This window comes from Hordeum vulgare, chromosome 5H, assembly GCF_904849725.1.
Source record: "Hordeum vulgare subsp. vulgare chromosome 5H, MorexV3_pseudomolecules_assembly, whole genome shotgun sequence".
NCBI lineage: Eukaryota > Viridiplantae > Streptophyta > Magnoliopsida > Poales > Poaceae > Hordeum > Hordeum vulgare.
Window position 1 is genome coordinate 106,568,158 of NC_058522.1, and position 24,638 is coordinate 106,592,795.

Consider the following 24,638-nt stretch of genomic DNA (forward strand, 5'->3'; position numbering starts at 1 on the left):
CTGAAAAAGAGACTTGCACAGGACAAATTTGTTTGTGGAATTTGCCTAAAATAATACTTTCACTGTCCCAAAATAATTGTCCCAACTTTATACTATATAATACAAATTTGTACTAAGCTTAGGACACTTAATTTTGAAACGAAGGGAGTACAAAGATAACACTTTGTGCAGAAATACATCGAAATTGAAGCACTTAAACGGTGTCGAACGTTGGGGATACATCCTGTCTCTGAGCTGCATTCTTCCACACCGAGTCTGTCTCTGTATCTGGCTTTTCTGAGCTGCATTCTTCCACACCGAGTCTGTCTCTTGCTTTTGCTTTTGATGTCTTGTCACCTCCGTTGATGACCGTGACAATGTAGAGTGTTAGAGCATCTCCATTCGCCCCCACCCACCAACAGCCCCTCAGGGCAACTTTTTAGCGCCGACAGCAAAATAACAGCCAATGAATCCGAGCTGAACCGAACATGAGTGTACAAATGGAAAAGGATCACACCTGCAAAACAAAGGAACCGAAAAAACACAGGAAAACATAGGAACATGTGTTTGGTTGGTTGCAGGGAAACGGAGGAATGCATACTCAGTTCCATGAAAAAAATTATTTGCCTTCCACAACGATCTTTGCCACTGGCATGGAGTGGATGCACACCATCCTACATGTCTGAGTCAGCAGCAGATCTATGTTGAGGCAAGGTGGGGCCTCCGCCCCCCAGCCTTGGATCAATTCTTGAAGGAAAACAATTAGGAGCGCTTAATGAGAATTTTTTTAGCATTTGTGTTTCGCCCCCGTGCGATTTTCGGCTAGCTCCGCCCCTGAGTAGTAGCCAATACCTTTCCTCAGTCTGCGTGGATGTTTACAATCCTAAGGAATGGGCACTGTTACACAGGAATTCCATTGGAACCCTGCTGCAATTTCCTTCATTCTGAAGGCTTTGATGTCATTTGATTCATGGGATAGGAAATTTTCCATTGGGTCTAGGCTAAGGCCTCCGTTGGTTAGTAGGATAGGAATAGGAAAATTATAGCTAGGAAGGGAGATGACATTAAACCTAACCATTCTCCGGGCTAGGCCGGGCCGGGTTCAGGACGGGCTTGGCAAAACCCGAAGAGAGGTGGAGGTGGAAGACAGAGGCAGGAGGTGGAGCGTCTTCGTCTTCCACGGAGCTTCGGTGCTGATGTCAGGTCATGCTTGGCCGACAGGTGCTACGCTTTGTCATGCCTGTTCGACAGGTGCTACGCACGACAAATCTTACAGAGTCTTCGCGTCTGGATGGATGAGCGCAGAGAGGTGGCACTGTTGGGCGCCATGGTGGCGTCGACGGATGGCCGGACTGGCATGGATGATGCGGATTTCTCTAATGAAGATGGGTCAGCGGTTCGATGATGATGGCGGCTTCTAAAACGTGTGCGTGTGGTGTACGTTTTAGGTCTGCTGCACCGACTGTTAGTTCCGATACGTTATGTGGGTGGATCGGCGACGACACCAGTTTTAGATATGGGGAGTGAGAGCACTCCACATTATCGCGTTTTGTAGGTGTGAGTGGGGCTTCAGGTGGCTTGATGCAAGTTCTTGTCAGATCTTTGTTGAATAAGTAATAGAGATGGCTGTATGCATCGATTGATGCAGAGGCCGGGGGTCTTAATCTCCTTTTCCAAAAAAAAACCCGAAGAAAAAATCCCAAGCCCAAGCCCGGCCCAGCCCGAAGCACATGAACAGTGACATTTCTTAATTAAATTAATCATATTCGGGATATTATATTAATTTATAATACCTATATTTTCAATAATATATATATATATGGTTATTTCGGGCTTTTTTTGGGCTGGGCTTCGGGCAAGAAAGTGAAGCCCGAGTCTGGCCTGCTTCGGGTTGGGGCCTCCAGGCCGGGTTGTCCATGAACAGGTTTAGATGACATGTATCTCAATTCCTATAGAAAAAGAGATGTCATTTGATGCATAGGATAGGAATTTTTTTGTTGAGTACTAATGTTCTTTTTCCTTTGAAATGTGAAGGATCGATTCCTATCCTACATAAAAAGAGGTATCCATTCCTACACCAAAGAATTTTTTTCCTTTGAAAATAATCATATAGAGTTCCTACAAACAAAAGACCTAATTTTTCCCCTTGAAATGCGAAGGATTGGTTCCTATCCTACATGAAAATAGGGATACATTCCTACAAACCAAAGGGCTCCAAAGAATTTTTTCCGACAAAATTAATATAAACCAAAGGACCAGAGGAGGCCTATGTAGAAAACTTTTCCCACAGAAACTGTGTTCCTTTGAAATTCCTACAAATTTTCCATGAGCCAAATGAAGCCTCGGTGGGATCTTCAGTTTAATAAAATTAAGTATCATGGTTGCCTTCTTGAGGTATCTGAAAGATCATTAACTAATTATTCCAAATGAATGCTGATTTTAACCTATTGCCCTGATGACTGATCCACAAGTATGTCGAACATTGGTGTATAGATAGCCGTTAAGTTGATGTATCATCTTATATATGGAAAATGGTGTGCCCATTAAAATGCAAGGAACAAAATGCTGAGAAGTGAAAAGGCAGTAGAAGTGCATATGGAGGATATAGAATAGTTGCTAGTCTGGCGCACACAAAACATAACTGAAGTGATCACAGAAGGAAGGTGGATGGAGCTCATTCAGACATAAAGTGGACATCAGTGATATATAAGTGCTCTAGGGTCAATGATTCAAGTAAGTAAAATAACAGAACTTGATCATCGTGCACATTCTAGACAATGGTGTGAAGTGGAATGTTACACATCCCAGGGTTTATGCAAAATATGACAACCAAAGTGACCAGAGAAGTTTAAGTGGAAGGTGGTGATAGAGAGGCCTGTTCATCGGTTACAGAAGAAGCTGGATTTCTTTGTGAAGGAGCTGGTGGCTGAGCACTTGACACTGATGGATGGCCTGCTGGTGGCTGAGCACTTGCACTTATGGATGGCCTGTTGGTGGCATTGCAGAAGGGCATACTGAAGATCTACGCTTTCACTTATTCAGAGAAGCTATACTTCCAGGCAAGAGTTTCTAATTTTTGCAGTGGATGTTTTGCCCATATGTTTGTCTATACCAGCTCATGATGCATGATGATTTCGGTCCAGTCAGCTCCATGATTAATGATTTCTCATTCAGACTGTGTTTGCCAAAATAAATAAATAAAACACTCAATGGACTCTACAATTTAATCAAATTAAGTACTGTGGTTGCCTTCTTGAGGTATATTCACAGGACGATGCATGTCAGGCTTGGAAAACTCAGTGTTGACTGAAAATCTGAATGACCATACACTAATTATTCCAAATGAACACTGGTCTCTCATGGTCGATTCACAAGTATGTCGAAAATGGGTGTATACATAGCCGTTAAGTTGTTGTATCATCTCAATCTCATATATGAAAAATGGTGTAGAATTAAAATGCGAGGAACAGGCTGCTGAAAAGAGAAAATCTAGTGCGTGCAGTGTGGCTATAGTAGAATATTACTCCCTCCGTTCCTAAATATAAGTCTTTTAAGAGATTCCAATAGAAGACTACATACGAATGTATATAGTCATAGTTTAGAGTATAGATTCACCCATTTTGCTTCGTATGTAGACCTCTAGTGAAATATCTTAAAAGACTTACATTTAGGAACGGAGGGAGTATAATGTTTCTCTGGTTCATTGGCCGAAACGACAAAGCATCTTAAGAATGGGAGTTATTTATTCAAAACCATCATATTTAAGGCTAAGGTAACTAGTTAGTATCAGATTTGAATCAGGTCATAAAAAACCACCGAAAATGAGCCTAATGCGTAACGCGGAGCATTGATTGTCAGATAACCTTACGAAATCAGTCAAACTGATCGGTTGGGCCCACCTGTAAGGCTGACTGGACATGCCTATGTGTATGCCTATGTGGAAATTTTGCTGACATGGATCAAGGTCCTAGCTGTCATCCACCCATTGCCTTCTTCCTCCCCATGACGGAAGCTCCGTTGGAGAGGTGCTCGCCGGCGGCAGCCAGGAGCGGTGCAGGCGGAGGATGATGGCAGCCATGCTTGGGAGTGGGAGCGAAGGGGCGCGGAGCAAGCTCGCACGGCCAACTGTCGACGCTGCTTCCCCTCGCCGCGTTCCTGCCTCACCCCTTTGTTCCTTGCCAGTCGATGCGGGATCTCGCCGGAGCTCGACGTGCGACCGCTGAAGCTCGCGCATGGCCCGGGAGAGGCGCATGGGAGCCACAACAGCGGCGGGGGACGGCTTAACGGGCCACACCAGCCGGAGATGTGTTAAATTGTGATCCAAATTCTACCGTATTGAACTAGACGTAGTACAAACGGTGTGGGCCTTTGCGTTGGTACCGACGCGTACGAGTACAACTCGTTTACTTGTCCTCCAAGGACTCTTCTGTATTGCCCCTCATATATATACTCCATGTAGTCGCACCTAAAGACGGCCTGTCGTCTCGTGCTTGTAATACTCCTCCTCATAGTGATTGCGCCTTCGTGCGTCCGTGGTTTTCTTCCGCAAGGGTTTCCACGTAAAATTCGTGTCTCTTGTGTCTCGTTGATCTCGTTTTATCTAACAAGTGGTATAAGAGCTAAGGTTCGTTGATACGAGATTTCAGAGACGAGAGAAACTAGGGTTCCGATGTGTGCACCGTCGCACGTGTCCCTGGATCCGAGACCGGCAGGAACTCGTGCTGCTGCGGTTGCGTCATATAAGCCGAGCCTCTGCAGTCGCAAGCAGTAGAGGCCGCCGCTGTTCCCCGCCTCGATTCCACCGATCCGCCGAGTTCCGCCGAGTCCCGAGGCACCGTACAGCCGAAGGCCGAAGGTGTTCCTACGTAGCCATCGTCGAGTTCTGCTGCTGGCGATTTATCCATCCATCAGCTCGTGAAGGTGCTAGTACTTTACAAAGTACTAGTACGTGTGCAAGTTGCTGCTGCTGAGTTGCCGCTGCTACATCCATCCACCGATCGTACTGGACAGCTTGGCACGTGAAGGCTACTAGTACACAGATTTGTTTTTTCTTTTCTCCAATTGCTACATCTACCGAAGCTATCAGGTGCTACTATTCTTAGTTCTTTGCTCCGCATATTAATTCTATCAAGAATTTTTTTGCCGGCTTGTATTACTTTGTGTACACAGATTTATCTACTCATGGCATCCATGAAGTACGATCTTCCGCTGCTGGACCGTGACACAAGGTTTACCCTATGGCAAGTCAAGATGCGGGCGTTGTTGGCACAGGCCGACTATGATGATGCACTGGATAGTTTTGGGAAGAATAGAATTGAGGATTGGACTGCTGAGGAGAAACGAAGAGACCGTAAGGCTTTGTCACAAATTCAACTCCATTTGCATAATAATATTTTGTAGGAAGTTTTGAGCGAGAAAACTGCCGCCGCTCTATGGTTAAAGTTGGAAGGGATTTGAATGACAAAAGATCTCACCAGCAAGATGCATCTGAAGCAAAAATTATTCATGCACAGGTTACCTGAGGGAGGTAATGTTTTGAATCATATTTCAGAATTTAAAGAGATCATATCTGATCTAGCTGCAATGGAGGTTACGTATGATGAAGAAGATACTGCTTTAATGCTACTTTGTTCGCTGCCAAGTTCTTATACCAATTTTCGAGACACCATATTATATAGTCGTGATACTCCCACGCTTAATGAAGTTTATGAAGCTTTGAACTCTAAGGAGAAGATGAAATTAATGGTGCCTCATGATGGTTCAAGTTCATCCCAAGCCGAGGGATTATCTGTTCGTGGCAGGACTAAGGAGAAGAACTCACATAATGGAAACCGTGGCAAAAGTAAGAATGACCAGAGGGGCCGGTCGCAATCCAAAGACAAGAAGCAGTCTTGCAGGTATTGTAAGAGAGACGGGCATGACATCTCAGAATGTTTCAAGTTGCAGAACAAGGAAAAGAGGAATGACACGTATAAACCGAAAGGTAACAAACAAGGTGAAAATTCTGCTAATGTTGCTCGTGATGAAAGTTCCGATGATGCTCTTGTTGTTATTGCTGGATGTGCTGAGACCAATGATGAGTGGGTACTTGACACTGCGTGTACTTTTCATATGTGCCTGCATAGAGATTGGTTTACTACTTTTGATTCTACTACTGCCGCTGGTTCCGTTTTGGGTTTTGATAATTCACCATGCAAGATTGAAGGCATAGGTTCCATTCGTATCAAGATGTTTGATAGCACAATCAGAACTTTGACAGATGTTCGGTATATTCCGAAGATGAAGAGAAATCTTATCTCTGTGAGTGCCCTTGATGCAAAAGGCTACAAGTATTCAGGTGGAGATAGCGTTTTGAAGGTCACCAAAGGTTCTCTCATTGTGATGAAAGGTGACTTAAGTTCGACCAATGGTCTTTATTACCTTCGAGGTTCTACCGTTTCAGGTAACGCTACTCCAGTTATTTCAAAGAATTCTGGTTGTGATGCTTCTAACCTTTGGCATATGCGTCTTGGACATATGAGTAAACTTGGTTTGGCAGAGTTAAATAAGAGAGGCCTTCTTAAAGGATACCAAACTGGTAAATTGAAATTTTGTGAGCATTGTATCTTCGGCAAGCACAAGAGGGTGAAGTTCAACACTTCGACTCATACAACTGAAGGTATTCTTGATTATGTGCATTCTGATTTATGGGGACCATCTCGAAAAAGGTCATTGGGTGGTGCTCGTTACATGTTGACTATTATTGATGATTATTCGAGAAAGGTTTGGCCTTATTTCTTGAAGCATAAATGGCAAGCTTTCTCAGCTTTTAAGGAGTGGAAGATTATGATTGAGAGACAAACTGAAAAGAAGGTAAAAATACTTCGCACTGATAATGGTATGGAATTCTGTTCTAACCAATTTGGGAATTATTGCAAGTCTGAAGGCATTGTCAGACACCACACCGTTCCTTATACTCCTCAACAAAACGGTGTTGCTGAGCGTATGAACAGGACCATTATTTCCAGAGCCCGTTGCATGTTGTCCAATGCAGGTTTGCATAGGCGTTTTTGGGCTGAGGCCGCTTCCACTGCTTGTTATCTCATCAACCGTTCACCATCTATTCCTCTTAATAAGAAAACTCCAATTGAGGTATGGTCTGGTTCACCTGCTGATTATTCACAGTTGAGAGTTTTTGGTTGCACTGCTTATGCTCATGTTGATAATGGGAAGTTGGAGCCTAGGGCTGTTAAGTGCGTCTTTCTTGGTTACAAATCTGGTGTTAAAGGTTTTAAATTGTGGAATCCTGAAACACAAAAGATTGTTATTAGCAGGAACGTTATCTTTAATGAATCTGCTATGTTACATGATGTTGCATCTACTAATGTTCCAATTGAGAGTGAACAACAGTCTATTGTTCAGCAGCCTACTATTCAGGTGGAGCATCTTACTGATTCAGGTGATACTTCTGATAAGGAAAATGTTGATGCACATGATGAACCCGTCTTTGATGATGGACATGTCACTCCAAATCAGCCTATTGTTCCACCCAGTTGGAATCTCGCACGTGACAGAGTTAGGCGGGGTATTAATGCACCTGAGAGGTTAATTGAGGAGTGCAATATTGTTTCTTTTGCTTTATCTGTTGCAGAAGAAATTGAAGGTAATGCTAAGCCTTCTTCATATTCCGAGGCTATTATTTCCAGTGATAGTAATAAGTGGATGACTTCTATGCATGATGAGATGGAATCACTTGAAAAGAACGGCACTTGGGATTTGATAAGATTACCTAGAGAGAAGAAACCTATTCTTTACAAGTGGGTTTTCAAAATAAAGGAAGGTGTTTCTCCCAATGATGAGACAAGATATAAAGCAAGGTTAGTTGCTAAAGGTTATAGCCAAATTCCAGGTATTGACTATAACGAAGTCTTTTCTCCTGTTGTGAAGCATAACTCTATTCGCACTTTACTTAGTATTGTTGCCATGAATGATTTTGAGCTTGAACAATTGGATGTTAAAACTGCATTCTTACATGGAGAATTGGAAGAGGATATTTATACGGAACAACCTGAAGGTTTTGTTATTCGTGGAAAAGAAAAGCTTGTCTGTAAGTTAAAGAAATCTCTTTATGGATTGAAGCAATCCCCTCGACAGTGGTACAAGAGATTTGACACCTTTATGCTCTCTCAAGGTTTCAATCGGTCTAATTATGATAGCTGTGTTTATTTGAAAACTGTCAATGGTTCAGCTATTTATTTGCTCCTTTATGTTGATGATATGTTAATTGTTGCAAAGAGCGTGTCAGAGATTGATGAACTAAAGAAGAAATTGAGTAATGAATTTGAGATGAAGGATTTGGGTGCAACAAAGAAAATACTTGGCATGGAAATATCCAGAGATAGACCGTCTGGAAAATTATATCTCAGTCAGAAGGGATATATTGATAAAGTTCTTCGTCGTTTTAATATGCATAATGCCAAGCCAGTAAGTACTCCGTTAGCTGCACACTTCAAATTATCATTAGCCTTATGTCCTGAGTCAGATGCAGATATTGAGTACATGTCTAGAGTTCCCTATTCGAGTGCAGTTGGTTCACTTATGTATGCCATGGTTTGTTCTCGTCCGGATTTATCTTATGCACTGAGTGTTGTTAGTAGATACATGGCTAATCCTGGAAAAGAGCATTGGAATGCAGTTCAGTGGATTTTCAGATACCTGCGAGGTACTTCTAATGCTTATTTTGCAGTTTGGGAAAACTGGAGATGGACTTGTTGGTTTTGTTGATTCTGATTTTGCTGGTGATTTGGATAAGAAAAGATCACTCACAGGTTATGTTTTCACCATTGGTGGTTGTGCTGTGAGTTGGAGAGCAACTTTGCAGTCTATTGTGGCTTGTTCCACTACTGATGCCGAGTATATGGCTATTTCTGAGGCATGCAAAGAAGCTATCTGGTTCAGAGGTTTGTACACTGAGCTTTGTGGAGATTCATCTTGTCCTACCATATTTTCTGACAGTCAAAGTGCTATATATCTTACAAAGAATCCAATGTATCACGAGAGAACAAAACACATTGATGTCAGATTTCATTATGTTCGAGATGTTGTTGCTAAAGGTGATTTGAAGGTATGCAAGATAAGTACTCATGATAATCCAGCTGATATGATGACAAATCCAGTTCCTACCAATAAGTTTGAGCTTTGCTCAGGCTTAGTTGGTATTTCTCACTAGTCCTATGGACTTTGACGCACAAGGTGTTTAAGCTGATTTGGATGGAGTTATTTACTTTCTTCGACTACTGGAGGGAATTTGGCTCAAGGTGGAGATTGTTAAATTGTGATCCAAATTCTACCGTATTGAACTAGACGTAGTACAAACGGTGCGGGCCTTTGCGTTGGTACCGACGCGTACGAGTACAACTCGTTTACTTGTCCTCCAAGGACTCTTCTGTATTGCCCCTCATATATATACTCCATGTAGTCGCACCTAAAGATGGTCTGTCGTCTCGTGCTTGTAATACTCCTCCTCATAGTGATTGCGCCTTCGTGCGTCCGTGGTTTTCTCCCGCAAGGGTTTCCACGTAAAATTCGTGTCTCTTGTGTCTCGTTGATCTCGTTTTATCTAACAAGATGGGCTGCGGCTGCTTCTGCTGCTACAAGAGCTTCTGAACCCGCTGGGACGCCTCCCCCAACCGCCACCTCATCCACACCGTCGAGGGGGGCAACAATGGAGGACCTGCAGGAGCGCCAGGAGAAGGGCCAGGGGGGCCACTCGCCGTGGCCACCGTTGCCGGCGCCGTGGCCGTGCGCCGTCGACGCTGCCGCCGAGGAGCGCGAGGCTGCGGAGGCCCAGGCCGGCTGCGCGGACGACCACCTGCAACTGCAACTCCAAGCCTGCTGCGCCTTCGATGGCGATTACGAGGTGGACCAGTCGGTGCGACATGGACCAGGAGATGGGCGGCATGCTCCACCTCCGGCGTGGCGCGGGCCAGGAGTTGGGCGGCGTGGCTCCATCTTCGATGAGGTGGGGGGCGGTTTGTGCAGCGGCTCGTGAAACAGCTCGACCATGGCCGAGTCATAAATTTTTAGTGTCCAGAGGATGAACACATAAGGTGTTCGATGGGATGCTCCATAGAAAAATTGTTGCGAAGAAGATGACTTTCGAATCATTGACAGGTGGGGCCCATATTCCATTTGCCACATCAGCCGGTCAAACTTTTCGGTCTTTGCCATGTCAGCCCGGCAGGCAGGCCCCATCTGTCAGTTTCATTGTTTTCGTGGTCAAACCCCAGCATCAGTGCTCCGCATTACGCATTAGGTTCATTTTCGATGGTTTATCATGACCTGATTCAAATTTGGTACTAACTAGTTACCCTAGCCTCAGATGTGACGGTTTTGGGTAAATAACTCTAAGATTGGCCTTAACGGAAATCAAAAGGCTTTTCGATGAAACATAAAAATAAAAATCATTTCATTGATGTTTCAAACCTACATGGCTGCTCATGCTAACTGGAAGGAGCGGGGACTTACCAGTAGATGTCAGGGGTAGATAGCAGCAGCAATTTGGTTTTGACGGATGAGAAAATGGCTCATTTATTTCGGCAAAGAAGAGTTGGTTAGCAGATTTAGATGTACCCACAAAATTAACGTAATAGGAAAGGCTGTCTTGGGATTTGGAAGCAGACACCAAACCGCAGATAACACTTGGCTTATATTTTGGTTCCTAAAACAAGAAACAGCAAAGGTCAAATGAGGCAGCTGAAAGAGATATGTTAAGAATATGCAGTATAGTATGTACCCAAGAAAAAAAACAATGAATACAAACAAAACCATATACCTGAGGATGCTCAAAGGCATATTTCTTCAACACTTGCGCAAGCTCATCGCGGATGAATAAATTCATCTTCTTATAATGTGACCTCTTTCCCATCATCGGAGGCCTCATTTCTTGCTCGCCCTTTTTCCCTTGAAGAAATCAGAGACGCCCTGTGGGCTATGAAAGACGACGCCAGACCAGGACTTACAAAACCTCCTTAATGATTTCCACAATGATCAGGCAGACCTTAAGCGCCTTAATAATGCTTATATTGTTCTTCTTCCAAAAAAAAGGGACGCCTCCAAACCCGAAAACTATAGGCCTGTCTCGTTACAGAATTGTACGATCAAGTTAATCGCAAAGTGCCTTGCAATTCGTGCGAAGCCTCTCATTCACAACATCATCCACCATGAGCAAACGGGGTTCATCCAAGGACGTGGTATCGCTGATAACTTTGTCCATGCGGCTGACATTGTCCAAACTTGTTTCAAACGCCGCCTCCCGGCCGTGGTGATTAAGCTTGACTTCCACAAGGCCTTTGATTCGGTATCCTGGGTTGCCTTGAACTCGATTCTGCGTGCAAAAGGGTTCACCCTATCTTGGTGCCGCTGGGTGGATGAGCTAAACTCTTCGGCCAACTCGGCTGTCATCCTCAACGGAAAGCCAGGGCCCTGGTTTCAATGCAGACAAGGTCTCAGACAAGGCGATCCGTTTTCTCCCTACCTGTTCATTCTCGTCGCAGATATTCTTAAGCGCCTTATCATCCAGGCATCTGAGAATGGTCTCCTTTCTCATCCAATCTCGAGTGATCTGCCTTGTACTGTCTTGCAATATGCTGATGATACCTTAATTGTGCTTCCTGTTGGGGAACGTCGCATGGGAAACAAAAATTTTCCTACGCGCACGAAGACCTATCATGGTGATGTCCATCTACGAGAGGGGATGAGTGATCTACGTACCCTTGTAGATCGTACAGCAGAAGCGTTAGTGAACGCGGTTGATGTAGTGGAACGTCCTCACGTCCCTCGATCCGCCCCGCGAACAATCCCGCGAACCGTCCCGCGAGCCGTCCCACGATCTAGTGCCGAACGGACGGCACCTCCGCGTTCAGCACACGTACAGCTCGACGATGATCTCGGCCTTCTTGATCCAGCAAGAGAGATGGAGAGGTAGATGAGTTCTCCGGCAGCGTGACGGCGCTCCGGTGGTTGGTGGTGATCTAATCTCAGCAGGGCTCCGCCCGAGCTCCGCAGAAACGTGATATAGAGGTAAAACCGTGGAGATATGTGGTCGGGCTGCCGTGACAAAGTTGTCTCAAATCAGCCCTAATACCTCGGTATATATAGGAGGGAGGGGGAGGGAAGAGGCAGCCTCAAACCCTCAAGGTTTGGCCGAAATTGGAGGTGGAGGAGTCCTACTCCAATCCTACTTGGAGTAGGATTCCACCTTCCCACTTGGAAACTCTTTCCACCTTGTGTTTTTTTCCTTCTCAAACCTTATGGGCCTTAGTGGGAACTTATTCCAGCCCACTAGGGGCTGGTTTATCTCTTCCCATAGACCATGAGACCCCTTGGGGCGTGACACCCCTCCCGATGGTCCCCGGCACCCCTCCCGGCACTCCCGGTACACTACCGATGAGCCCGAAACTTTTCCGGTGACCAAAACAAGACTTCCTATATATCAATCTTTACTTCTGGACCATTCCGGAGCTCCTCGTGACGTCCTGGATCTCATCCGGGACTCCGAACAACATTCGGTAACCAACCATATAACTCAAATACGCATAAAACAACGTCGAACCTTAAGTGTGCAGACCCTGCGGGTTCTAGAACTATGTAGACATGACCTGAGTGACTCCTCGGTCAATATCCAATAGCGGGACCTGGATGCCCATATTGGATCCCACATATTCTACGAAGATCTTATCGTTTGAACCTCAGTGCCAAGGATTCATATAATCCCGTATGTCATTCCCTTTGTCCTTCGGTATGTTACTTGCCCGAGATTCGATCGTCAGTATCCGCATACCTATTTCAATCTCGTTTACCGGCAAGTCTCTTTACTCGTTCCGTAATACAAGATTCCGCAACTTACACTAAGTCACATTGCTTGCAAGGTTTGTGTGTGATGTTGTATTACCGAGTGGGCCCCGAGATACCTCTCCGTCATACGGAGTGACAAATCCCAGTATTGATCCATACTAACTCAACGAACACCTTCGGAGATACCTGTAGAGCATCTTTATAGTCACCCAGTTACGTTGCGACGTTTGATACACACAAAGCATTCCTCCGGTGTCCGTGAGTTATATGATCTCATGGTCATAGGAACAAATACTTGACACGCAGAAAACAGTAGCAACAAAACGACACGATCAACATGCTACGTCTATTAGTTTGGGTCTAGTCCATCACATGATTCTCCTAATGATGTGATCCCGTTATCAAGTGACAACACTTGCCTATGGCCAGGAAACCTTGACCATCTTTGATCAACGAGCCAGTCAACTAGAGGCTTACTAGGGACAGTGTTTTGTCTATGTATCCACACAAGTATTGTGTTTCCAATCAATACAATTATAGCATGGATAATATACGATTATCATGAACAAAGAAATATAATAATAACTAATTTATTATTGCCTCTAGGGCATATTTCCAACAGTCTCCCACTTGCACTTGAGTCAATAATCTAGTTCACATCACCAGGTGATTCCAACGAATCCAACACCCATATAGTTATGGGGTCTGATCACGTCTTGCTCGTGAGAGAGGTTTTAGTCAACGGTTCTGAAACTTTCAGATCCGTGCGTTCTTTACAAATCTTTATGTCATCTTATAGATGCTGCTACTACGTGCTATTCGGAAATGCTCCAAATATCTACTCTACTATACGAATCCGTTTCACTACTCATAGTTATTCGGATTAGTGTCAAAGCTTGCATCGACGTAACCCTTTACGACGAACTCTTTAACCACCTCCATAATCGAGAAAAAAATCCTTAGTCTATTTAGTTACTAAGGATAAATTTCGACCACTGCTAGTGATTCAATCATGGATCACTCTCTGTACCTCTCAACATACTTTGAGTCAAGGCACACATCAGGTGCGGTACACAGCATGGCATACTTTAGATTCTACGGCTAAGGCATAGAAGACGACCTTCGTCTATTCTCTTTATTCTGCCGGGGTCGGGTTTTGAGTCTTACTCAAATTCACACCTTACAACGCAACCAAGAACTCCTTCTTTACTGATCTATTTTGAACTCCTTCAAAAACTTGTCAAGGCATGCATCTTGTTGAAACTTCTATTAAGCGCTTTCGATCTATCTCCATAGATCTTCGATGCTCAACGTTCAAGTAGCGCAATCTAGGTATTCCTTTGAAAAACTCCTTTCAAACAACCTTGTATGCTTTACATAAATTCTACATTACTCCTGATCCACAATATGTCAACCACATATACTTATCCGAAATTCTATAGTGCTCCCACTTACTTCTTTGGAAATACAAGTTTCTCATAAACCTTGTACAAACCCAAAATCTTTGATCATCTCATCAAAGTATATATATTTCAACTCCGAGATGCTTGCACCAGTCCATTGAAGGATCGCTGGAGCTTGCATACTTGCTAGTATCTTTAGGATCGACAAAACCTCATGGTTGTATCTCATACAATGTTTGCTCAAGGAAACCGTCGAGGAAACAATGTTTTGACATCCTACGTGCAATATTTCATAAATAATGCAGCAACTAGTAACATAATTCCAACAGACCTTTAGCATCGCTACGAGTGAGAAAGTCTCATCATAGTCAACTGTTTGATCTTGTCGAAAACATCTTTGCGACAAGTCGAGCTTTTCTTAAGTGACTTATCACCATCATTGTCTGTCTTCTTTTAAAGATCCATTTTTACTCAATAGTCTTATGACCATCAAGTAGTTCTTTCCAAAGTCTACACTTTGTTTTTCATACATGGATCCTCTCTCGGATTTCATGGCTTCCAGCCATTTGTCGGAATCTGGGCCCACCAACGCTTTCTCCATAACTCGTAGGTTCACTGTTGCTCAACAACATGACCTCCAAGACAGGGTTACCGTACCACTCTGTAGTAGTACGCGACCTAGTCAACCTACGAGGCTTGTAGTAACTTGATCCGATGCTTGATGATCACCATCATCAGCTTCCACTTCAATTGGTGTAGGCGCCACAGGAACAACTTCCTGCGCCCTGCTACACACTGGTTGAAGTGATGGTTCAATAACCTCATCAAGTTCTACTACCCTCCCACTCAATTCTTTCGAGAGAAACCTTTCCTCGAGAAAGGATCCGTTTCTAGAAACAAACACTTTGCTTTCGGATCTGAGATAGGAGATGTACCCAACTGTTTTGGATATCCTATGAAGATGCATTTATCCGCTTTGGGTTCGAGCTTATCAGACTGAAACTTTTTCACATAAGTGTCGAAACCCCAAACTTTCAAGAAACGACAGTTTAGATTTCTCTAAACCTCAGTCTATACTGTGTCATCTCAACGGAAATAGGTGGTGCCCTATTTAAAGTGAATGCGGTTGTCTCTAATGCTTAACCCATAAATGATAGTGGTAATTCGATAAGAGACATCATAGCATGCACCATACCAAATAGTGTGTGGCTATGACGTTCAGACACATCATCACACTATGATGTTCTAGGTGGCATGAACCGCGAAACAATTTCCACATTGTCTTAACTGCGTACCAAAACTCGTAACTCAGATATTCATTTCTATGATCATATCGTAGACAGTTTATCCTCTTGTTACGACGAACTTCACTCCGAAACAGAATTGAACTTTTCAATATTTCAGACTTGTGATTCATTAAGCAAATACTCTAGTATCTACTCAAATCATCATTGAAGTAAGAACATAATGATATCCACTGCGTGCCTCAACACCCATTGGACTGCATACATCAAAATGTATCACTTCCAACAAGTTACTATCTTATTTCATCTCAATGAAAACAAGGCCTTGCTCATGTGGTATGATTTGCATGTCACTAGTGATTCAAAATCAAGTGAGTATAAAGATCCATCAGCATGGAGCCTCTTCATGCAATTTATACCAACATGACTCAAGCGGCAGTGCCACAAGTAAGTGGTACTATCATCATTACCTCGTATCTTTTGGCACCAATATCATGAACATGTGTAACACTACGATCGAGATTCAATAGACCATTGAAGGTGATTATTCAAGAAAATAGAATAACCATTATTCTCTTTAAATGAATAATCGTTTTGCAATAAACACGATCCAATCATGTTCATGCTTAACGCAAGCACCAAATAACAATTATTTAGGTTTAACACCAATCCCGATGGTAGAGGGAGCGTGCGACGTTTGATCATATCAACCTTGGAAACACTTCCAACACGTATCGTCACCGCGCCTTTAGCTAGTCTCCGTTTATGCCGTAGCTTTCACTTCGTGTTACTAATAACTTAGCAACCGAACCGGTATCCAATACCCTCATGCTACTAGGAGTTCTAGTAAAGTACACATCAACATCATGTATATCAAATATACTTCTCTTGACTTTTGCCAGCCTTCTTATCTACCAAGTATCTAGAGTTGCTCCACCTCAGTGACTGTTCCCCTCATTACAGAAGCACTTAGTCTCAGGTTTGGGTTTAATCTTGGGTCTCTTAATTAGTGCAGCAACTGTTTTGTCGTGTCACGAAGTGTCCCTTCTAGCCCTTGCCTTTCTCGAAACTTAGTGGTTTTACTAACCATCAACTATTGATGCTCCTTCTTGATTTCTACTTTCGCAGTGTCAAACATCGCGAATCACTCAAAGATCATAATATCTATCCTTGATATGTTATAGTTCATCACGAAGCTCTCATAGCTTGGTGGCAGTGACTTTGGAGAACCATCACTATCTCATCTGGAAGATTAACTCCCACTTGATTCAAGCGATTGTCGTACTCAGACAATCTGAGCACACGCTCAACGATTGAGCTTTTCTCCTTTACTATGTGGACAAAGAATCTTGTCGGAGGTCTTGTACCTCTTAACAAGGGCACAAGCATGAAACCACAATTTCATCTCTTTAGAACATCTCTCATGTTCCGTGACGTTTCAAAACGTTTTCGGCGCCTTGCTTCTAAGCCATTAAGTATTTTTGTACTGAACTATCGTGTAGTCATCAGAAACGTGTATGTCGGATGTTCACAACATCCACAGACGATGCTCGAGGTGCAGCACACCGAGTGGTGCATTAAGGACATAAGCCTTCTGTGCAGCAACGAGGACAATCCTCGGTTTTACAGACTCAGTCTGCAAAGTTTGCTACTATCAACTTTCAACTAAATTTTCTCTAGGAACATATAAAAACAGTAGAGCTATAGCGCAAGCTACATCGTAATTCGCAAAGACCATTAGACTATGTTCATGACAATTAGTTCAACTAATCATATTACTTAAGAACTCCCACTCAAAAAGTACATCTCTCTAGTCATTTGAGTGGTACATGATCCAAATCCACTATCTCAAGTCCGATCATCACGTGAGTCGAGAATAGTTTCAGTGGTAAGCATCTCTATGCTAATCATATCAACTATACGATTCATGCTCGACCTTTCGGTCTAATGTGTTCCGAGGCCATGTCTGCACATGCTAGGCTCGTCAAGCTTAACCCGAGTGTTCCGCGTGCGCAACTGTTTTGCACCCGTTGTATGTGAACGTTGAGTCTATCACACCCGATCATCACGTGGTGTCTCGAAACGACGAACTGTAGCAACGGTGCACAGTCGGGGAGAACACAATTTCGTCTTGAAATTTTAGTGAGAGATCACCTCATAATGCTACCGTCGTTCTAAGCAAAATAAGGTGCATAAAAGGATTAACATCACATGCAATTCATAAGTGACATGATATGGCCATCATCTTGTGCTTCTTGATCTCCATCACCAAAGCACCGGCACGATCTTCTTGTCACCGGCGTCACACCATGATCTCCATCATCATGATCTCCATCAACGTGTCGCCATCGGGGTTGTCATGCTACTCATGCTATTACTACTAAAGCTACATCCTAGCAAAATAGTAAACGCATCTGCAAGCACAAACGTTAGTTATAAAGACAACCCTATGGCTCCTGCCGGTTGCCGTACCATCGACGTGCAAGTCGATATTTTCTATTACAACATGATCATCTCATACATCCAATATATCACATCACATCGTTGGGCCATATCACATCACAAGCATATCCTGCAAAAACAAGTTAGACGTCCTCTAATTTTGTTGTTGCATGTTTTACGTGGTGACCATGGGTATCTAGTAGGATCGCATCTTACTTACGCAAACACCACAACGGAGATATATGAGTTGCTATTTAACCTCATCCAAGGACCTCCTCGGTCAAATCCGATTCAACTAAAGTTGGAGAAACTGACACCCGCCAGTCATCTTTGAGCAACGGAGTTACTCGTAGCGATGAAACCAGTCTCTCGTAAGCGTACGAGTAATGTCGGTCCGAGCCGCTTCGATCCAACAATACTGCGGAATCAAGAAAAGACTAAGGAGGGCAGAAAAATGCACATCACCGCCCACAAAAACTTTTGTGTTCTACTCGAGAAGACATCTACGCATGAACCTAGCTCTGATACCACTGTTGGGGAACGTCGCATGGGAAACAAAAATTTTCCTACGCGCACGAAGACATGGTGATGTCCATCTACGAGAGGGGATGAGTGATCTACGTACCCTTGTAGATCGTACAGCAGAAGCGTTAGTGAACGCGGTTGATGTAGTGGAACGTCCTCACGTCCCTCGATCCTCCCCGTGAACAATCCCGCGAACCGTCCCGCGAGCCGTCCCACGATCTAGTGCCGAACGGACGGCACCTCCGCGTTCAGCACACGTACAGCTCGACGATGATCTCGGCCTTCTTGATCCAGCAAGAGAGACGGAGAGGTAGATGAGTTCTCCGGCAGCGTGACGGCGCTCTGGTGGTTGGTGGTGATCTAATCTCAGCAGGGCTCCGCCCGAGCTCCGCAGAAACGCGATCTAGAGGTAAAACCGTGGAGATATGTGGTCGGGCTGCCGTGGCAAAGTTGTCTCAAATCAGCCCTAATACCTCGGTATATATAGGAGGGAGGGGGAGGGAAGAGGCAGCCTCAAACCCTCAAGGTTTGGCCGAAATTGGAGGTGGAGGAGTCCTACTCCAATCCTACTTGGAGTAGGATTCCACCTTTCCACTTGGAAACTCTTTCCACCTTGTGTTTTTTTCCTTCTCAAACCTTATGGGCCTTAGTGGGAACTTATTCCAGCCCACTAGGGGCTGGTTTATCTCTTCCCATAGCCCATGAGACCCCTTGGGGCGTGACACCCCTCCCGATGGTCCCCGGCACCCCTCCCGGCACTCTCGGTACACTACCGATGAGCCCGAAACTTTTCCGGTGACCAAAACAGGACTTCCTATATATCAATCTTTACCTCCGGACCATTCCGGAGCTCCTCGTGACGTCCTGGATCTCATTCGGGACTCCGAACAACATTCGGTAACCAACCATATAACTCAAATACGCATAAAACAACGTCGAACCTTAAGTGTGCAGACCCTGCGGGTTCGAGAACTATGTAGACATGACCTGAGTGACTCCTCGGTCAATATCCAATAGCGGGACCTGGATGCCCATATTGGATCCCACATATTCTACGAAGATCTTATCGTTTGAACCTCAGTGCCAAGGATTCATATAATCCCGTATGTCATTCCCTTTGTCCTTCGGTATGTTACTTGCCCGAGATTCGATCGTCAGTATCCGCATACCTATTTCAATCTTGTTTACCGGCAAGTCTCTTTACTCGTTCCGTAATACAAGATTTCGCAACTTACACTAAGTCACATTGCTTGCAAGGCTTGTGTGTGATGTTGTATTACCGAGTGGGCCCCGAGATACCTCTCCGTCATACAGAGTGACAAATCCCAGTATTGATCCATACTAACTCAACGAACACCTTCGGAGATACCTGTAGAGCATCTTTATAGTCACCCAGTTACGTTGCGACGTTTGATACACACAAAGCATTCCTCCGGTGTCCGTGAGTTATATGATCTCATGGTCATAGGAACAAATACTTGACACGCAGAAAACAGTAGCAAGAAAATGACACGATCAACATGCTACGTCTATTAGTTTGGGTCTAGTCCATCACATGATTCTCCTAATGATGTGATCCCGTTATCAAGTGACAACACTTGCCTATGGCCAGGAAACCTTGACCATCTTTGATCAACGAGCCAGTCAACTAGAGGCTTACTAGGGACAGTGTTTTGTCTATGTATCCACACAAGTATTGTGTTTCCAATCAATACAATTATAGCATGGATAATATACGATTATCATGAACAAAGAAATATAATAATAACTAATTTATTATTGCCTCTAGGGCATATTTCCAACACTTCCCCCGGACGGAAATCAACTGCGCACCCTTAAGCTCATCCTTGATCAATTTTCCGAGGCCACAGGTCTCTCCATCAACTTCCACAAGAGCACTTTTGCCCCAATTCACGTTGATCGTGATATCTCTTCCGAGCTTGCTAACATTCTCGGCTGCCCTGTGGCAACCTTCCCTCAGTCCTACCTTGGCTTTCCCCTTTCTACCCATAAGCTCAACCTTGCCGATTTCTTCTTCATCATCGACAAGATTGATAGACGTCTGGCCGGGTGGCGGGGACTGCTTCTGTCTTTGGCCGGAAGAGCAATCCTTGTTCGTTCGGTCCTTCGTGCTCTCCCTATCTATGCCATGAGTGTTCTTCTTCTCCCTTCGGGTACCATCCTAGAAATTGAGAAGCAATGTAGGGCTTTCTTCTGGACGGGGCAGGAAACTACCACCGGGGGAAGCTGCAAGGTGGCCTGGGACATGGTTTGTGCCCCATTCATCAATGGGGGTCTAGGATTTTTCTCTCTCTCTCAAATGAACCTCTGCCTCCTTACCAAGCACATCTCTAAACTTCACAATGCTATCCATGATAGGGAACAACCATACCTGGTAACCAAATACGGTTGGTCTAACAACCATGACGTAGGTTTGCCTGACGGGCAGCACACACATATCTGGCGTAATATCATGAAAGGGTTGGGTTTTTTCCGCTCAATAACTACTGTTCAAGTAGGGAACGGAAAAACTACATCCTTCTGGCTTGACCTTTGGCTTCCTCACACCGACCGGACAATGGCTCAAAATTTCCCGGCTCTGTTCTCCCACTCCAACAGAAGTAACGCCTCGGTGGCCCATGTTTTGGCTTCATTCGATCTTCACCTGGACCTGGCTCCACGACTTTCCGATGCGGCAGAATGTGAACTATCTCATCTATGCAATGTTCTGGCCTCGGTTAACGTGAATTTGCAGGATGCTGACAGGAGGACAACAAGGGACTCTGGGAAACAACTTACCGCTAAACTAGCATACAGTGCGTTGTGGAAGTCGCGGCCAATCGACATCCTCGCACCTGCCATCTGGAGAAACTATGCCCCCAATAAGTGCAGGTTATTCTTATGGCTTGCCAGCAAGGATAGGCTGTACACCAATGAGAGGCGGTTCAGACGGGGTATTACCACCGCTGCTAACTGCCCCTTCTGTGATCAAAGCAAAACAATTACCCATCTTCTATTCTCCTGCGGGGAGCTCACCCCGCTTTGGGAAGAATTGGACAGTGTCTTTAACAATACCCCTCAAGGGATTCTGCACGCCTCGAACGGCGAATTCAACAACAAAACCCGCTCCACGGTCCTGCTAGCTCTTCTCTGGAATATTTGAAAACGACGAAATGCTAAGATCTTCCGCAACGTCCACCTCGACCTTCATGCCACCACCAGTGCCACGGCAGAGGATCTCAGGCTCTGGTCTCATCGATGTAACAAAGCTATTAACAAAACCCTGCTTGCCGATTGGAGTACGATGTTGTTCCATTTAGCCGAGAGAATGTAGCCTCCCACTTGTAATCCCCTTCTTGTAGCCCTCTTTTTTTCTTGTCCCTTTTGCTGTATTTCCTTTTTTTAATAATAAAAGGTTCAGGCAGGCGTAAGCCCGTCGTTGTCGCGTCAAAAAAATAATGTGACCTCTTTTGTAGCAGAGTCTCCTTAGGCTGGTTGTAACGGGTAGTATCATATACTAGTATCATGCATATGATACTAGTGTATGATACCACATCCGTAATGCATTGTATCATATGTTAGTATCATAGGATAGTTCATTTATTGCCATGCAAGACACATAGTAGCACATCATTTAATATGATACGGTATCATGATATGATACTCAACCCTCTTTTTCTTCATTTAATTCTATGCCACCTCATCAAAATTGCCTAGTTGGCATGCATGATACTACCATTACGGGCAGCCTTAGCCTCGTCGCACAGTTTGGCCACATTGGGAATGGGAGACATGGAAGCCACCAACGGCAGTGCACTTTGCTTGAGAGTGGACATTATTTCACAAAGAAACTCAGAGGAGATCCTGGCATTGGCACTAGTGGCCAGCAAGCGCTGCAGGTCAATGAGCCTGTTGGGCGCCAGGGACGCAAAGAATGTTCCCAGCACGACATGCTGTGGGTGTCGAGCAGCTGCGACAGCGTCAGCAAACTGCTGCGAGGTGTGCATCTCCTGGGACAGGTCACAACGTTTGCGGGAGAGGTGCTCCAGGGCCCACTGTAGTGTCGAGCAGTGGGGCTCGGAGCTTGCTCGGACGAGGGCAACGAGGCCTTCCAAGGAACGGACCTCCACGCGAAGCATGGAGAGGGTGTCGAGGATGTCATACACGTCGACTTTGGAGTCAGCTGACCACGGGAGCGGGCGCCGTATGTGGTGCCAAATGGAGTTGATGATGATGTTGGAGACAGGGTCCATGGGGCCATAGCAGTGGCCGGCGAATAGGATGTGGGGGATGAGGTGGAGCCACGTAGAGGGCAGCATGACAAAGACTTTGAGATAGAAGCCGTGGATCATGTCGTGGAGCCTCATCCCGAGAGACTGGGTGTATTCGCAGGCATTACTGCCGGAACATATCTTCACCGCAGAGCCCAGCTGGTGCGTTTTGGCGGTTTGCACGGCCTTGACCAGACAGTATGTAACCATGGATTTGTCCTCCTCGGGTGACCGCAGGGCCGCCAAGTTGTGTCCATGACGCTCGACCTTGATGGTGACCACTTGGAAACCATCGGAGCCTGTGGTGTTGGAAATGTATAGCTTCCCTTCATCAGCCTTGAGGTTCCGGCAGTAGACGACTAGCTCTCTTCCACTTGGCAGCAAGTTGACCTGAAGGTCGTCCGGGGCACCGTCCAGTCCTGGTAGCGCAGCAAGTCCATGATGACGATGACATCATCGACGGTGAGCTTGCGCCCTCCCTTCTTGAGGAAGGGGGCAGCGTCGCGGAGGCGCTGTTCGGGCAGCGGCGACGCGTGGAGCCGCACCAGGTTGTCAGGCGCAGGGTGCCACCCACGGCTTGCAGCGAACTTGAAGGCGGCTTGCGTCCTTTCCAAGGCAGGGTCGGTGGTGCAACGTCGGCAGCGTGTAGGTCGTGCTCGACCAGCTGGACGGCAATGGCGAGATCGACGCGTGCCCAGTGGAGGTAGCCGGTGGCCTGCTCTTCACTGAGGCATCCGAAGTAGCCGACCAAGAATCTGACGAGAGCCCGGCGGGACGACCCAGCAACAGAGTACCAGGTAACCCTGCGGCAGGATGGCCCACAGGTGACCTTGCGGCTGGATGGCAAAACCCAGCTGGTGTTCCAGTTCTAGCTGCTGTCCCTGGGTTGCGCCATGCCGGCCAGCCTTGTGGACCTCCTCCTGTTGGGTCTTGCCATATCCCCGAAGTCGCGCGGAACAAGGGCAATGGTGTTGAGGATGATGTTGGTGAGGGGGTCCAGGAGGCCGAGGCAGAGGCCGCCTTTGCGCATCGATGTGGCCAACTGGTCGGCGGCTTCCACTGGAATGTCGTGGATGGGCAGCCGCTCGAACGCCTCCTCGTACAAGTCGAGGATGAGCTCCAGGAGGTCGGCATTCAAATTCGAATCCATGAGGCGGGGATCCTCGCACTTGCTGAACAAGCACGACAACAGACCCCGGCGCTCTCCCAAATCTGACGCCATCGGCTGCGATTCCTGGTGTTCCGCGGGAGGCGAGGGTGCCATTTTCTGCGGTTGGGCTTTGGTGGCGTGGGATGACCACAGTAGGATTTTTTCACTGTTTTGATTCTTAAGGCGTAAGTTCATCACAAAACGAACTGGGTTCGAAAGTATTTCACGTTTTGACCCTTTTGAAAACGCCAGAGACCGTGGCGTTGCAGGACTTAGCAGAAACGCCAGTCTACTGGACGTTGCAGGCCTCATGTGCAACGCCAGTCTACTGGACGTTGCACACCAAAGCTGCAACGCCAAGGGGGCTGGCGTTGCAGACCAAAGCAGAAACGCCAAGCTCACTGGCGTCTCCTTAGTCCAGTACCGCAGTGCTGGGGTCCTGGCCAGCGTTGCACCCAGCGCAGAAACGCCAGACCTGCTGGCGTTGCAGACCCAACCAGAAACGCCATGCTTCCTGGCGTTTCCTTAGTCCAGTACCCCAAAACAAGATTTTTTCACTGTTTTGATCAACAAACATATTTCATAGAATATAGTTTAAGTCGTAAGACCATAATTCACAGCATAACACCATTCATCAAAACATAACACCATAATTCAAAGCATAACACCATAATTTAAATCATAAGACTCAGCATAACACAATTCATCAAAACATAACACCATAATTTAAATCATAAGACTCAGCATAACATCATAGTTCATAGTTTAACAGACATAGTTCGACAAACAA

At 45.5% G+C, this 24,638-nt stretch overlaps 1 pseudogene; it reads right to left on the bottom strand.

The window, feature by feature from the left end:
* Positions 1-10,189: 10,189 nt before the first annotated feature.
* LOC123396382 lies at positions 10,190-23,920 on the bottom strand (annotated as a pseudogene).
* Between the last annotated feature and the right edge of the window lie 718 nt (positions 23,921-24,638).